Genomic DNA, 14,517 nt, shown 5'->3' with positions numbered 1-14,517 from the left:
CCTTAAAATCAAAGTTATGTCAACAATACTTTATTTCTTACAAGTTATGAGGGTAAACAGCAGGACAAGCATAAAATATTTTATGCCTCTGGCTCTATATAATTTTTGGAATAGGTGAATGTGCTGATGTCAAAGGCCCTTAATAAACTCAAAAGCATGTATTTTACAAATGTCAGATTGTATTACACAAACACATGTATGAAGTTCCATTGCCCTTACTATATTTGTTCTAAAAATGCACAAACAGACTAGACAACAGACTTGTTCAATTTTTATCACATGTTTTTACCCATTTTTGGCCTCAAGGTAAGATATGCACATCATGGATTCATGGACTGGGTAGGTAAGAGAACATAATTATTTTCATGTGTACAAAAAATATTAAAAATGCTGAAACTGAAATTCACTCGAAACCAATATAATTTTGATGGGCAATCTGATCAACATTTTAGAATGGACAAATCATGTGAAGATATTCAGAAACTGTATTTGATAAGAGACTTTTTTTTTCGACTAAGAGAATTAGCGAAATTGGCAGTTTGTAAGCAATACCTACTGCCTTCTTACTGAAGAGCTAATGGGATAATGTGTAATCACAACAAATTACTGATGATAGAATCATTATTACTATAGATGCGTGAAACAATTACTGTTGTATCATACATACAGAATTAAATTTCCATGATGTAACACTAGATGTGTAGTCCAAATTGAATTATACCACCTGTTCATCATTTAACTGCTACCCAATTATTGCTGGTATATATGTGCATTTTAAGGATTGCAGCAGAACTTTTGTTCTTATCACCAATTATTATTTGATGACACTGTTTAAATAATGAGATGCTGATGTTCATCTTGAGAAGAAAATGACTCGCGAAAACTCTTCCTAATCACCTTTCCCAGATTTATTTACACAATCTAACTGTCATATCGGCTGTCAATTTTGCATACTGGTGCAATTGTTGAAACAAATACAGAGGCTGAAACATGTTCTCGTGGTGTTTTAATGGACAATTATGATTAAAAGTATTAAATTTTATGAATTCCTGTCGCTACACAGTGAAAATTAAAAAAAAGGTCCTCTCTGAACTTTTGAAATCAGTCTGCAAATATTGAAGCGAGCGGAAGCTGATCTAAAATTATTATTATTTTTTTTCATTCTGAAAACAAAAAACAAAACAAGAGCTCGTAGAACACGAAATGCCCCCCTTGATGCATACAGTAATTGCACAAAGAACAGAAATTACTTGGTCACTGTACACAAAAGTTCTACTGTTCTGGGTTAATGTGACATTGACCTTTGACCTCAAAATCTACAGGGGTGTCTGATGGTCATGATCAACCTCCCTATTAAATTTCGTGGTCCTAGGCCCAAGCGTTCTCAAGTTATCGTCCAGAAATTGTTTAACTGTTCCGGGTCACTCTGACCTTGACCTTTGACCAACTTATCTCAAAATCAATAGGGGTCATCCGCTGGTCATGACCAACCTCCCTGTCAACTTTCATGATCCTAGGCCCAAGTGTCTTGAGTTATCATTGGGAAACTGTTTAACTGTTCCGGATCAATGTGACCTTGACCTTTGACCTACTGACCTTAAAATCAATAGGGGTCATCTACTGATCATGATCAACTTCCCTATTAACTTTCATCATCCTAAATCCAAGCGTTCCCAAATTATCATCCTGAAACAGTTTAACTGTTCCGGGTCACTGTGACCTTGACCTTTGACCTACTGACCTCAAAATCAATAGGGGTCATCTGCTGGTCATGATTAACTTCTCTATCAAATTTCATGATCCTAGGTTGAAGCATTCTTGAGATACCATCCGGAAACCGTTTAACTGTTCCGGGTCACTGTGACCTTGACCTTTGCCCTACTGATCTCAAAATCAATATGGGTCATCTGCTGGTCATGATCAACCTCCCAATTAACTTTCATGATCCTAGGCCCAAGCGTTCTTGAGTTATCATCTGGAAACCATTCAACTGTTCCAGGTCACTGTGCGCTTAACCTTAGATCAACTAATCTCAAAATCAATAGGGAAAGAGTTTCTAAAAAAGCTTATCAGCTTATTACTCAATCCCTTGCTTTTGTAAAATGTATTGTAATCACATGCTATTTGTTGAATAAAATATTGTTTAAACCAAAATCAATAGAGGTCACCTGCTGGTCATGACCAACCTCCCTATCAACTTTCATGATCCTAGGCCCATGCGTTCTTTAGTTATCATCCAGAAATGGATTGGTCTACATACTGACCAACAGACTGACTGACCAACTGTCATCTGCAAAACAATATACCCCTCCTTCTTCGAAGGGGGGCATAAAAATGGAGCTGGAAATCTTTTGACCAAGTAATCAATTTGGTGTGGCCTAAAGGGAACAAGAGGACCATGATGGTCCTGAATCCTTCACCTGTCCCCACATGACCCAGTTTTGAACTGAGTATGACGTCGTTTTTTCTATTATTTGACATAGTGACCTAGTTTTTGAGCTCATGTGACCCAGTTTTAAACTTGACCTAGATATTATCAAGATAAAATTTTTCATGAAGATCCATTGAAAAATATGGCCTCTAGAGAGGTCACTAGGTTTTTCTATTATTTGACCTAATAACCTAGTTTTTGAAGGCACGTGACCCAGTTTTGAACCTGACCTAGATATCATCAAGGTGAACATTCTCACCAACTTTCATGAAGATCTCATGAAAAATATGGCCTCTAGAGAGGTCACAAGGTTTTTCTATTTTTATACCTACTGACCTAGTTTTTGACCGCACGTGACCCAGTTTCGAACTTTAACTAGATATCATCAAGGTGAACATTCAGACCAATTTTCATGAAGATGCATGGAAAAATATGGCCTCTGGAGAGGTCAAAAGGTTTTTCTATTTTTAGACCTACTGACCTAGTTTTTGACCACAGTTAACCCAGTTTCGAACTTGACCTAGACATCATCAACATTCAGACTAACTTTCATACAGATCCCATGAAAAATATGGCCTCTAGAGAGGTCACAAGGTTTTTTTTATTTGCCCTACTGACCTAGTTTTTGACAGCACGTGACCCAGTTTCGAACTTGACCTAGATATCATCAAGGTGAACATTCTGACTAACTTTCATGAAGATCCATTAAAAAGTATGGCCTCTAGAGACGTCACAAGGTTTTTCTATTTTTAAACCTACTGACCTAGTTTTGGACCGCACGTGACCCAGTTTCGAACTTGACCTAGATATCATCAAGATGAACATTCTGACCAACTTTCACAAGAGCCATGTTAGACATGGCCAATCCCCCCGCCGGGCATATTATAACTGAAGGCTAAAGTTCCTGGCAAGTTAGTGTCTGAAAGTATTAATTTTGGGGAAAGCTTTGAAGAACCGTTTAGTTGTGGTCCGCATCAGGGGTTTTAAGGATGTGGAAGAAAGAATAAGTCAGTGGTGAGGTGGTTTACTGCTAAATTTTATTAATTTTCATGAACAGTATAGCTATGATGTTTTTCTATATGGCTACTGTAAAAAGAAGGAATGGAAAGCTAACAGGGAACAAGAGTGCCAGAATGTCACTATATATGCTCGTCACAGCAAATTTCTTACTCTAGCAGCTGTATTTGCAAATGGAATTCTAATTTTGTAGTTGTTTAGTAATCATTGTAAGTCTTTTGTTTTTCTAAGTCCACAAGAAATATCCTTACCAGGTAGAGATATCTTAAAATACACCTAAAATTGGAAAGTAACATCCATGTTGTACCACAGTAAAGTGGTCTTGTTTTTTCCCTATGGTCAATTATAAAAATGTTATAATATAAGTTATTTATAGTAACAACTAAGGGAAGTTAATGTTAAAAAAAAAAAAAAAAAAAAATTGTAAGTCCACACAAAAATCTTTACCAGGTAGAGATTGGTCAAAATGCACCTCAAAATTGGATGTAGCATGCATGTTGTACTAAAGAAAAGTGGTCTTGATTTTTCCCTACAACTAGTAATGAAAAAGTTACAATAAAAGCTATTTAAAGTAACAACAAAGGGAAGTAATTCTAAAGAAGGGATCTGCGCATGACACTTGGTCTCATGATGGTGTATAATTGTGCCAAGTTACATCAAAATCCCTCCATGCATGAAGAAGAAATGCTTCGGACAAAGTCATTCTTGTATCTGACCTTTGGCCTCTAAGTGTGACCTTGACCTTAGACCTAGGGACCTGGATCTTGCGCATGACACTCTGTCTCGTGGTGTGAACATTTGTGCCAAGTTATATCAAAATCCCTCTATGCATGAAGAAAAAATGCACCGGACAAGTTTTCATTCTTGTATCCTTTGACCTCTAAGTGTGACCTTGACCTTAGACCTAGGAACCTGGTTCTTACGCATGACACTCCGCCTCATGGTGGTGAACATTTGTGCCAAGATATATCAAAATCCCTCCATGCATGAAAAAGATATGCTCCGGACAATTTTTTTTAAGAAAATATGATAAAGGGGAATAACTAAAAAAATAGGCAAGGTAGAGTTATTGTTCTTGCACCCTGCACTTCCTCCCAATGTGTTCTATCAGTGTATGAAGTTTGAAGAAAATCCCTCCAGTACTTTTGGAGTTATGCTCCGGACAAAATTTTTTAAGAAAATAAGATAAAGGAGAATAACTCAAAAAATAGGCAAGGTAGAGTTATTGTTCTTGCAAACTACACTTCCTCCCAATGTGTTCTATCAGTGTATGAAGTTTGAAGAAAATCCCTCCAGTACTTTTTGAGTTATGCTCTGGACAAAGATCGTTGCGGACACACGGACAGACAGACGCACGGTAATAAAGATCCCATGAAAAATGGGACCTCTAGAGTGGTCACAAGCAAAAGTTTACTTCGTGACATGTGAGCTAAAAATGATCTTAGTAGACGGTCTGAGAAGGACCATTTGTTTGAAAAAAGTTTAAAATTTGGCCAGTAGTTTCGTACAAAAAGAAGACCACACCCTCTGGTGGCCATGTTTTTTGACGAATCAAAATAATATGAACAATCTTGGTAGAGGGGTCACAAAAGGACCATTAAATTTTGTGGGAAATTATTTCAAAATTGGAGATGCAATTTAGGAAATGCAGATGTTGTCTGAATATTTTATTTTTATTTTTAGCTCTATGTGCAGCCAAGGGGAACAATTTGAACAAGTGAATGAAGTATTGCCATGCAATACAAAGTCCCCTACTGGAAGGCACCTAATTTTCTCTACTGCAGTATAACATAATGAACTGATATCTGTCAATGATGTATAAACAATATTGTACTACATATACAATATGTTATAACAACACACTTGGATTAAAATGTGCATATATAAAAACCCACAGTTGTTTTCATATTGAATTTTTTCGGCTGATTATAAAAATGTTATCATGTAAGTTATTTATAGTAACAACAAAGGGAAATTAATCTTTAAAAAAAAAAAAAAAAAAAAAAAAATCTATATAATATAAGTCCACAAGAAACTCTTTACCAGGTAGAGATAGGTCAAAATACACCTAAAAATTGGATGTAACATGCATGCTGTACCACAGAAAAGTGGTCTCGATTTTTCTCTACCGCCAGTAATAAAAAAGTTACAATAAAATCTATTTATAGTAACAACAAAGGGACGTAATTCTAAAAACAAGGGTGCCTCATGGTGGTGAACATTTGTTCCAAGTTACATCAAAATCCCTCCATGCATGAAGAAGAAATGTTCCGTACAAAGTCATTCTTGAATTTGACCTTTGACCTCTAAATATGACCTTGACCTTAGACCTAGGGACCTGGTTTTTGCGCATGACATGTTGTCTCATCCAGGGGAATATTTGTGCCAACTGATATCTAAATCCTGTTTTGCATGACAAAGTTATAGACCGGACGGGAAAAAAATCCTCTTGACCTTTGATCTCAAAGTGTGACCTTGACCTTTAAGCTAGGGTACTGGGTGTTGCGCATGACACGTCGTCTCATCATGGGAAACATTTGTGCCAAGTAATATCAAAATCCCTTCATGGATGGCACAGTTATGGACGGGACAGGAAAAAAACTCTGTTGACCTTTGACCCCCAATTGTGACCTTGACCTTTGAGCTAGGGGTCCGGGATTTGCGCATGACACGTCGTCTCATCATGGGGAACACTTGTGCTAAGTGATATTAAAATCCCTTAATGAATGTCAGAGTTATGGACCGGACACGAAACAGACCCTGTTCATGCTATGTTAACATTTGACTGCTTAGTGTGACCTTGATCTTTGAGCTAGGGGTCTGAAAGTTGTGCATGACACATCATCTTATTATGAGGTACATTTCTGCCAAGTAATATTAAAATCCCTTCATAGATGGGAGAGTTATGGACCGGACAGGAATAAAGCCTTGTTGACCTTTGACCTCCAATTGTGACCTTGACCTTTAAGCTAGGGGTCCAGGTTTTGCGCATGACATGTCGTCTCCTCATGGGGAACATTTGTGCCAAGTAATATTAAAATCTCTTCATGGATGGGAGAGTTATGGACCGGACAGGAAAAAAGCCCTGTTGACCTTTGACCTCCAATTGTGACCTTGACCTTTGAGCTAGGGGTCCGGAATTTGCGCATGACAAATCATCTCATCATGGGGAACATTTGTGCCAAGTAATACTAAAATCCCTTCAAGGATGGGAGAGTTGTGGACCGGACAGGAAAAAAGCCCTATTGACCTTTGACCTCCAATTGTGACCTTGACCTTTGAGCTAGGGGTCCGGGTTTTGCGCATGACACATCGTCTCATCCTGGGGAACATTTGTGCCAAGTAATATTAAAATCCCTTCATGGATGACAGAGTTATGGACCGGACACGAAATTGCGGACGGACGGACGGACGGACGGAATGACGGAAAAGTGCATTCCTATAGTCCCCGAAACTGGTTTTCAACCAGTAGGGGACTAATAACTTTGGAAGAAGACCTCTCAAGCAACATCCAAGACAAGTTTCATCAACTTCCATCACAGTTTCAGAGATATTGTTTGAAGAAAAGTGTGGACAGATGGCCAGACACTGGAAGGTGAGTGATCACCATAGCTCAACATAACACTTTGTGCTCAGGTGAGCTATAACCTTTTGTCAGCATTTTGTACTGTACTCACTTTTCTATCTGTGAGAACATGAGATATGGCAGTGCTAGGTTAGCAAACTCGTTAATTTCTGACGTGACACAGTCCTGTAACTTGCCCGATACTGTACTGATCTGAGCTATAACCTTTTGTCAGCATTTTGTACTGTACTCACTTTTCTATCTGTGAGAACATGAGATATGGCAGTGCTAGGTTAGCAAACTCGTTAATTTCTGACGTGACACAGTCCTGTAACTTGCCCGATACTGTACTGATCTGTGACTGGTGTGACATCAATGATCTCTCTATATACTGGTCTATCTGCAATGGTAAAGACACTTAAGTTGCTTTTGTGTGTGTTTTGTACCTTAATTTTACCACTATAACAATCTAGTGAGGTATCTGATTAAAGTGTTTATACTGATAAATCAGTATAAACTTTCTATCAATTTACAGGCATAAAAAGCAGGTGATCCCATATTGTACTTATTCATCTTTTCCGAACAAAAACTGAAACTGAAAATGATTAACGCCTATTTCTATACAATGAATATTTTCAATGGTGTTGTACATTAAATTTAACAAACCTTAAAAATATAAATGATGAAATGTAAAAACTCAGAAAAATTTAAACACCAGGGTAAAAGTATAAAAGGCAGACAAGCTCAGAAAATGTCTACTTTTCAGCTGAACACAGTACTGTGAACAACAGAAAACTGATACATTTTTTCTAAATATCTCTACTTTTATTGAACTTTATTTTTTGAAATTTGGAACATATGTTCTCTAGTATGACAGAATTCAGTGTGTAAAATTTTGTAAATTTTTATCAAGTAATTACTGCCTTTCTGAAAAAAGTTTTTTTGTTGTCTGCTAGAAATTCAAATTTACCTCTACTTGCTAAAGCCAGCCCACATAAAGGTTATGACCTCCCTTTCAGCCAATAACAGAATAGGGAAGTTTACATGAGTAACATCTTTATTTGACAGATGGCGGGAGATGAAAAAAAACTCCATTCAGCATTTAGATAAAGAAAAGAAATAAAATCTTCTGCTTTTTCTATAAACAAGCTAGATTTACTCCATAAATGATAATTCACTTTCTGATTTAACCTTCAAAATGTTGAGCACATATTATATCACATTGTTCACATATTCTACATTTGTTCCACTCAATTATCAAGAGTTATAATCCCAAGCATCCCTGTATTGCACACATTACAGTAATTAGCTACGCCACCTGAAAGCTGTAGATAAAAGTGATTTATATCTAGTTCCCAAAACATTGGTTGACCCATTAGTTTAGAAGGTTATTTGACTTCCTTCAGTATTGACCTACTTCAAACAAATGAACAGTACTTGTATAATTTGAAACTGTTACAGTTAAAATATATAGCTCTTACAACTAGATGCAACAACCAGATGAGTATTTTTGGTATACTGAAATAAGTACTAGTAAAATTAGCAGGTCTGATTACTCTGAGTATCCTACTTTATTAAATGGGGGTATTCTGGTAAACTTTGTGATAAGCTGAACTAAAACTTTCCTAGGATTTTTAGTCACCAGGTGTATGTTTTTAGTGCAGTTTGTTAGTATTTACATGCATATTAAATATGGATATAAAAAAAAAGTTGCGTCCACTATATCAGAGCCAGTAGTTTCAAAATTCAATTTCTGGGAGATGTAAAAACAAATATTCAAACATTCATTATGTAATACACATACTGACATATATTGTTATAACTCTGAGAGATTCAAAAATTCTATGGAATATGTTTCAAAGAATTGTGTAAGTAAGCAAAAATATTTCCACATTTTAATATTTATTACATGAAATGCTAATTCCTGTGTACCATTGCTCTGATACTGATACAAAAGCAAAGTTAAGTTTAAACTTCTTATCTTCATCCAGTAATGTAAATTATTAGTATTTCAACAATGGAAAATATTTGTAGATACCCTTGTAGATACATAGGCTTTTTAATTTGTAGATGAGTATTGACTACAATTTATTCAGATCTGAAAAATATACAAAAGCACACGTGGCTCTGTTTACTAGAGATAATGTTTCAGTGTTATCACCCATCATCTGTCAGATAAGCCCAGCCTACTCTCTAAATATGCTTAATGGCTTTACCACCGCAATATCAGCCAGGTAGGACCCGGCGTTTAACAAGAGGGTCATTGACTCTAAAGCGCTCAACTGTGTACAAGGCTTCAAGTGTGTTTGTTTAAGTACAGAGATTTTTTGTTTGTTTTTTTTTGTTTGTTTTTAAAAAAACCCAACTATTATCAAAAAATTTAAAACAATTTAAAACAATTCCATGAAGTCTCTTAAATACAGTGTCTTAAGATTTTTCTCTCTAATGTATCAAGTGATTTACTTTTGCGTAATTCTAACGGCAGTTCATTCCACAGTTTTTGACCAATAGTACAGAAACTTCTACCATTAAATGTTTTGCACTTGTATAGAACAACATAACGACATTAAGAATTTTCTGACGATCTCAAACCCTGTCTACTAGGAACATACTCTGAAAGCAATTCTGTTAAATACACAGGTGCTCTGCCAATGTGACAGCTATACATGAAAGAAAGTATCTTAAACTCAATCCATGCTTTCACCATCAACCAATGCAAGTCATACAATGCTTGTTTGGAACTGTCAAATTTCCCCGTTACCATACATGTGATCTCCCGCGCAGGAGGGTCAAAATCCTGATATTTTCACCTTGCCTCCCGCTCCGACCAAAACCATAATTCTCCCGCTTTTCAAAAAAAAAAACAAAAAAAAAACAGTAGATCTATTATGACTTGGTTGATAATTACCGAGGAGTGCCAAACATTTTTACACAGTAAATCAAAGTGTCACCGACCTGTTGTGTATTATACATGTTTGACACGTAGCTGGAGGAAAGATTTGTTTTTCACAGGTGAATTTTGATAACATGATTAATTGTTTTGATAAGGGATTAGACAAGCAGGGCCTTTCCCACCTGTCTCACGGGGCCGAATATCAACCATTCTCAATGCCAATTAGGCTCCATTTTTTACCAATGTGAAACAAAAAAAAACCTCCCAAGTCATAAGAAATAATTCCCAGCTGAAATGAACTTTTGATTATTCAAAGAAAATAAAATATCATAAACAATTGCTGGAAAAACCAATCCGGTACTATTTTTAGAACATGAATGTTATTTCCCCTTATGCAGTTATGCCATTTTCTTCCAATGTTTACCAAATTAATTTGCTAATAAAATCAGACTTATTTCATTGAAAATTGGATGAAAACACACACTCATTTATATGATAACTTCAATCTACATTATTTTGGTAAGGGTAAATACATGTTGATGCATTTCTGTTTTCTGTTTTTCATGTCAAAATTATTATCAGTATTTTCATACGAAAGCGGGTGGGGTAAGGAATTTACATAATGGGCCTTACATAATTTATTGGTTGTGTTCAGACCAATTTAGAGCTTCGTTTTTTTTTTCAGTCCTCGAGTAGAATAATGTTAATGCATGTTTACCATCATTCCAGACCTAAATTGAGACTTTGTTTCAACAAATTTAGACAAGCTTACTGTCGCTGAGTGGCTGCTTTTTAATTTCTGACTTTTGCAGCCATCGTTACAGTTTGACCGTCACAATATAAAACAAACTTTATACGTCGGATTAGTTCGACTACAACAAATTTAATCTGTTTAACTTCTGTAAACAGCATGTTCGACTTTTCTCAGTGATGGACTCTGAATTAAAGCTTTGCCAGTAAAGGGGGCAGTTAAAACCTTGACAGTAATTAAAAAGGGGCATAATAGTAGATAGCTTTGAATGTAACAGAGGTATTGGACATTATATAAAACTTTAACTAAAAAATGTAAGTTAAAAAGTGGCACAACTCTGTCAAAATTCAAATCAAGAGTTATGAGGATCAGTTGTTTCTTCTGGTGTAGACTTGTGCGTTATTTTGTGGCCTAAAATGTTGGATTTTGTCTCCAAATTTTGTTTCCACACGCTTAATTTATGTCAATAAAAAACCTCCAGTTTTGAGACCCCAACTCCAGCCGAAAAATGGCAAACCTCCAGTTTTGGGATACTGAACTTATCACATGTATGCCTGTTACGGACAAGCTTTGCACACTTGTTTTGAATACATTGCATCTTACGCACCTCACGGTAAGCTACACCATACAGTATGACATTGCAGTAATCCAGATGTGAAATAACTAGAGATAAAACTAAAATTTCAGTGGCTGCTTTTGTTAAATATTTTCAGATGTTCTAAATTCATAGGTAATTGAACGCCATTTGCTATTTACATGATCTTTGAAGTTCAAGATTTCGTCAAGAAATGCATCAAGATATCTAATTGTGCTTTCACTTTGATATCATCACCAGCAATGTTAATATCAAAATGGCCTTTCTCTACAATATATATTAAACATGTGAAAGAGCTATTAGAATTTCAAATGATATAATATTCTATGTGTTGAGAGTCATGGTTTGTTTTCTGGTTCAGTTCGGCTATTTTTTTTTAGCATGAAATAGTTAATCATTTCATGGTAAACAGGTGAAGTATTATTCCATACCTGATATTTCAATATTGATAATTAGTAATCAATGTTGAATTGGCAATAACATATTGTTGTTAAATAATACCACCAGAATGAATTAAATTCCTAAAGAAATCAGATTTTCAGACACTGTGTTGTATTCACTCATTATTAAGTTGATTTGAAATATAAGCTGTAGTTAATCTCAACTGAACACCTTGAACACTTTTACATACATGAGAACATTAACAGATGTATATGTGTATTCATAGATGTGTTTTCTAAGAATAAAACTACTTCTTTGAAAAGTTAGATAGAGAAACAGTGTTACAAGTTCAATTCTCTCAGAATGTATTAACTTAAAGGTTGCTATACCTCATCAACCTGTGCATCAAGCCTGGACTGGGAGTTTATATTCTGTTTTACCAATACCTGTATCACATTCTGCTTCTTGTCCTGAAATACAAAACACATGCCAATAGTATTGTCCTGAAACATAAAATACTGTCCTGAAATAAAAAATATTATGGGTTTATGCTGAAAAGATACACAGTATTTATTTGCTTCAGGGCAAGATCGAAATATCTTTCAACTGCTGAACACTAGAATTATTACTTTTTCACCAGGAGTGAAAATTTTAAATCTGATGTTCATGATTATAAGATAATTTGATCTTTAATACATGTAAAATAATCAAAGAGGGATCCCTTGCCCAAAAATGGCCTAAAAACTGGACGTCTGTAAATGGAGCAAATTCCTCAAGAACTACTGTTTTATCAAACTGCATGCAATAGTTTATAATTCATTCATTATTTAAGAAAATATCTGACATAAATGCACAAATTCAGCATTATGGGTACTGGTACTGATGATAAACTCTGACAGAAAATGAAGTTTTTTACTTTTTTATTTTTGCAAATTGCTATCAATGGTTGGTATCAAAATAAAGCTTAACATTTGCTGAAAAACTGACATAATTTAAATTTATATTTAGTAAGCAAACTCACATGAAGTGAGGCCCTGAAAGGGGTATGGACTGTACAAACGTTCACTGATGATAAAATTCGATTACTTTGTCATTTAAAAAATATCTCCATAGTATTATATTGAAACTTTCCCAAAAAATACTGCAACAGTCATTCCGGATCAAGTAAGGAAAAGTGACCAAATGTCAGGCCTTCATGTGTTGACAGTGAGCATGCGCAAAAAAACATCCTCTTCCTGAGTAATTTTGGATAAATATTTTTTAAACAGATAAATGTAAGTCATTTATTTATACAGAATATTTACCAATTTTGTTTTTGTTTACACCAGTTGGTGTTGTAAATGGTTGCTATTAGATGGCATGTTCAATTATATAAATAACCGATTGCAATCGAATAATTCAATGGCGGTTGACTTTATCATCTGTCCAAGTTTATCATCAGTACCAGTATGGTTACTGTTTCCAGCTTTTGATGTTGGAGGAAGACCCAGGGCGCCCCTCTGCACTTTGATTCAGGCATAGGTGGGCTACTGGGTAGAACCACAAGCCTTCCATAAGCCAGCCCGATGGTTTCAAAACATGAAGAGTTCCGTTTCAAACCCACAATGGTGAGGAGCAAATGATCTGTAGTCAGCAACCTTAATCATTTGGCCATTGAGGTCTAACCTGAAATTGCTGCTAATTGTCACCTGTATTTTGGGGACAACAATAAGGTAAAAATTTCCAAAGTTTCTCACTGTAAGTTCCTGGAATTCCTGTATCCTGTGATATTTTGTAAACAGTTCCTGTCTCTCCCTGTAGCTACACTCTACTATCTCTTTTAAACTTTCTGCTTCTGTATTCAGTGAGGGGAAGCTCGGTAAACCATCTAACTTCAGCTCTGCCTAAATCAGATTCATCACCCTTGTTATCCAGATAATACGAAATGTTATGATAATTCCAAAATGCTACAATGTGGCAGATGATCGCTTCTGAAAATTTTAGGTTTTTCGGTAAGTTGCTGTGGCTTGATAAGAGATTTTAACCACCAGATGTTGCCAAAAGAACGAATGGTGATTTGTTTCCATGGAACTCAAATTACTTTACTGTATTTTTGTGAATACAATACACAATATGTTAAATAATTTACAAAATCCATGTATGTTTAGTTTGAAAATTCATAAGAAATATTTAGAGTTGTTTTTTATGCTTGTAATTCATTGTATACACGGCTCTACCATTTCACTATCTGACATAGTTTAGAATAAGTTGTTTACATTTGCCGTTTTTTGTGTTAAAACCATATATATTCAACCTTGTGTGAAAAATGGATAATAGCCGAAAATGACCATGGATAATGCTTTACATGTGTTGTCTTTGAAAGTGGATAACAGCCGTCATTGATTTTTTTCATTTACATTCCATTACACATTGACCAGTTTTGTGTGTGTGTGGACATGTTTTGGTGAATAAGTTTGTATCAACATAATGATATGAAATTGTTAACGATTTTTATACTGGTACCTGGCACAGCGTACAATTTGCACCCTTCTGGTATCAAGTAGACATGTGCAAAAATATTATTTTCCCTCTCTGTCCCATTTTACCCTACGGTTTTCCATATTCATAAAATACATACATTTATTTACTTGTCAACTACCTTTTATAATCACTGATGTCACAAACCCTGTTCACGTTCTCAAAACCTACATATTGGTACACCAAGATCTCTTTTTCTCTCTCGCGCGTGCACGCACATTGTAATAGGCTTAAAAAATACCTAGGATTTTCAACAGAACTAAAAATACCTAGGATTTTGAACAGCAATCAAAAATACCATGGTTATTATAGCCCAAGAAACAAAGCAAAAAAAACCCAAAAAATCTTATCTCGGTTACATTTCATA

The 14,517-nt window shown here is 35.4% G+C and overlaps 1 long non-coding RNA gene across 1 annotated transcript; it reads right to left on the bottom strand.

Annotated features, from left to right (window-relative positions):
- Window positions 1–7,255: 7,255 nt before the first annotated feature.
- On the bottom strand, window positions 7,256–14,517 carry LOC128551792 (uncharacterized). The gene is made up of 3 exons (XR_008368888.1): window positions 13,370–14,517; window positions 12,023–12,103; window positions 7,256–7,413 (listed from the first exon to the last, which is right to left on the bottom strand). It is a non-coding gene; the product is annotated as an uncharacterized LOC128551792 (long non-coding RNA).

This window comes from Mercenaria mercenaria, unplaced genomic scaffold, assembly GCF_021730395.1.
Source record: "Mercenaria mercenaria strain notata unplaced genomic scaffold, MADL_Memer_1 contig_1702, whole genome shotgun sequence".
NCBI lineage: Eukaryota > Metazoa > Mollusca > Bivalvia > Venerida > Veneridae > Mercenaria > Mercenaria mercenaria.
This window is presented reverse-complemented; position numbering and strand designations above follow the sequence as displayed.